This window comes from Mus caroli, unplaced genomic scaffold, assembly GCF_978045245.1.
Source record: "Mus caroli unplaced genomic scaffold, Mus_caroli_1 scaffold_5, whole genome shotgun sequence".
Classification (NCBI taxonomy): domain Eukaryota; kingdom Metazoa; phylum Chordata; class Mammalia; order Rodentia; family Muridae; genus Mus; species Mus caroli.
The window spans coordinates 98,138,800-98,142,217 of record NW_028227260.1 but is presented as its reverse complement, the minus strand read 5'-3'; the positions used below and the strand labels follow the sequence as shown (position 1 = coordinate 98,142,217).

The window sequence follows — 3,418 nt, the reverse complement described above, 5'->3', positions numbered from 1 at the left end:
ATTTCCCACCGCAAACTCTCACTTGCTCTACCATTTAGTTACACACTCAAGCTCTCCCTTTTCTTGTAAAGCTGAACATGCAATCACTTTTAAGACCTAGAAATATCACTTTTGAATATTTATCTCACATAAAGGAAAAATCATACTCATAAAAATATGTATATAGATATTCATGATAGTTTTGTTTATGATCTGAATTGGAAACAACCTAAGTGTCTTTCAGTAGGTGATTAGATAAACTCCAGTACATCTATACCACAGACTAGTCAACAGTAAAAGGAATGAAAATTCTGACCTGCCTCTAGAAGTGTTGCAGATGTGGCTACTGTGTCACAAGTGCATCAGTAGGTAGCAGAGAGGAAAGAGGCTGTGCATATGCTCAGGGTTCTGACTTATGAATATCTGAAAGATTAGTAGCCTAAGAATGTGAGCCTGAGATGACCACAAGTTCAGCACCAGGGGAACAGGACAGGGAGTTAGCCTGAGATGACCACCAGTCCAGTGATTGCAGGCCCTGACAGCAACAGCTCACAGGACCTGGGAGCAAGCTGGAGACTAGAAGAAGTCCACCTGGGACTGAGGGCTCCAGGCAGGGGTGAACCTGAGACAGATGACCCTCACACAGGGCCACTTGGACAGGCAGAGTGTGGAGTGACCGTGAGATGACCCCAGACTGGCTCCATGGGGCCTGGACAGGAAGCTAGCCTGATATGACCACCAGTCAGGTGCTGCGTGGGACAACAGGAGAAGACCATGTCCAAAATGACATCTGCCTGATGCCATAATGCACATGTGGGGCATAACAATCCTGAGACCACTCCTGGGATCTCTCCTGAGAAGATCCCAGACACTCAGAGACCCCAGGTACCACTAAGAGGAGCAAGTAAGTGGAGGAGGAATGGAAGAGAAAGAGAAACTGAAGGATGTGGGTATAATGAAGAGAAGCAGAACTAGAGACTTGAGGGTAGTGAGAAACAGCCTGATGTGAATAGCTGGAGATGCCATCTGTGACCATGGTAGGGTCCTGGCTTGTGCTGCCATCTAGGTCCATGTCTGGATCTGTGGCCCTGCAGCATCAGAGGTCTGCTACCACCAAAGACCAGATAGACATCCTGGTCTAGTCTGTTGCCTGGGAACAAATTGACGCCTGACTGAGGGCTGTGCAGAACTGGCCCCACCCCTCACCTGGGCATTGTGGAAGAGCTGGCTCTGGGAGGATGAGAGCAGGAAAGCTGACCTCACCCTTCACTAGCTGCAGTACTTGGGAGAGTAGGCTCTGCACATTGCTTGAGGTATAGGTGAGCAGCCCACTGAGGATATGAGCATGGGAAGACCTACTTCTTGTCTCCAGTGCAGTGGAATGGACAAGGAAGAGATACCCTCCTTCCACCTCCCTCCTCACTACTTGTGGTAGGCAGGAGACATGACCCTGGGGTCACGAGAGCAGGAGAGCTGACTCTGCCCCTCACTAGTTGCAGCACTCAGGAAAGTGGCCTTGCACCTTACCTGGGCAGCACAGTAGAGCTGACCCTGTTGGCAGGGACATGGATGAGCCAGCCCCAAGTGCATGAGCAATGGGGAAGCTGGCCTCACTACTTGTCTCCTGTGAAATGACAGGGGTGATGGAGAGATGACCACCCTCATCTTGCTCCTTGCCACCTATGGCAGGCAGGAAAGCTGGTTCCTGGGGTCATCAGAGTGGAAGAGATGGCTATTCCTTTGCTGCAGAACTCAGGGAGCAGAGAAGCTCCTGCTCAGGGGAGCAGGAGAATAGGCCCTGCACCTCACCTAGCAGCTCAACAGAGCTGATCCTAATGGCAGGATCCCATTGAGCCAGCTCTGAGGGTGTGAGTGTGGGAGAACTGACCCTGCCTCTAGTCTGCTGTGTGGTGTCTTGAAGAAGGGAAAGATGCTCCCCTCCCCTCCCGCATCTCTCACCATCTACAGCAAGTAGGAGAGCTGGTCCCAAGGTCATGAGAGTGGGAGAACTGGCCATGTCCTTCACCAGTTGCAACACTAGGGAGAGTGGGCCCTGCCCCTCTCCTGGGCAATAGGGTAGAGCTGGCCCTGGTAGCTGAGGTTTCTTGCTGATGAACCAGCCCCAAGGGACTTGCGAGCTGTAAAGCTGATAGAATGACCATCTCAGATGCCTCTTAAGCCCAGATCCAAGATTTTGAATTGGCTCACCCTAACATCTACCTTATCAATGAACTGTTGGAGTGCATGAAGGGACTGATACTACAGGATTTCCATGACCCAGGGAAACAACAGGATATCCAAGAGGTTCCAGTATTGATAGAGTAGCAGAAGCCAGAGGCCTCATACCAGACCAATGAGTCATTGCAATGAACATTTAAAAACAAAGAAGTGTGAACAAAGGGTATACACTGCGACACACTACAGCTTCCTCAATGAGAATTTTTTTTCCTCTGTTGGGGAGATTGCAAAGGTGGAGGGTGAGTATGTCAGGAGTGGGAGATGAGTAGGATTGGAGTGCATGATGTGAAATTCACAAAGAACCAATAAAACGTGTTTTAAAAAGAAACTTCTGCGTGCATGTGATGGATTTGACACTTACTGGGAAAAAAAATCAATGTCAAAGGGTCAATACCATGTGGTTATAATTACATAAACTTCTTGAAATGACAAATACATAATTGTAGAATATCTGATTAGTGGTTTTCAGAGGTGCAAAGGTGAGAAGTGGGCGTGATTATGACTTTGTGATGGTGATTTGTATGGACCTCTGACACCCACAAATTCATATAACTACTGGAAAACATGAGTCAGCCTATAGTCTGCTGCTGTAATGCTATAATACGTCAGCACTATGGAAACAAATGGAGAAATACAATAGAGTATGAGCTTTTTTTTTTGCAAACTCATGTGCATTCATATTTCAAAAATAAAAAAGTTTTTAAAAGCAATGATGATTTTCATAAGAATGTTAATTTGAGATCTTTATGATCTTAATTCTTTTCGTTGTTATTGTTTCTTCATTGAAAAATTGCTAAGTTGTTTGTTTAGATATCGCTTTCACCAGCCAAGAGAAGACAAGTATGCTTCAAGTTTAAGGCAATGAAATTATTTTAAATAATTTTACTTTCAATTCTGCATGTAATATAAAGGTTTCTGGCATTTTAGTTTTTTTAGTAATATTTTATTAAGAACTTTTATTGTGGTCATAATCTAATTAAAGGCAGTATTATGAGGATATTATCTTATATGAAATTCTTGCAATATTAGAAGCCAATTTAATCTCTCTCTCTCTCTTTTCTCTTTCTCTCTTTCTCTCTCTCTCTCTCTCTCTCTCTCTCTCTCTCTCTCTCTCTTTCTCTTGCTTTTCTATTGTTGTCCTTTGTATTACTATATATAAAAGTGTAAAATACCATATGCTTTGCTTAAAAGGAGTCAGTAG

The 3,418-nt window shown here is 45.1% G+C and overlaps 1 non-coding gene across 1 annotated transcript; it reads left to right on the top strand.

Moving 5' to 3' along the window:
- The first annotated feature begins 294 nt into the window (after positions 1–294).
- LOC115030328 (small nucleolar RNA SNORA17) lies at positions 295–426 on the top strand. Its single transcript, XR_003835905.1, has one exon. It is a non-coding gene; the product is annotated as a small nucleolar RNA SNORA17 (small nucleolar RNA).
- The last annotated feature ends 2,992 nt before the right edge of the window (positions 427–3,418 follow it).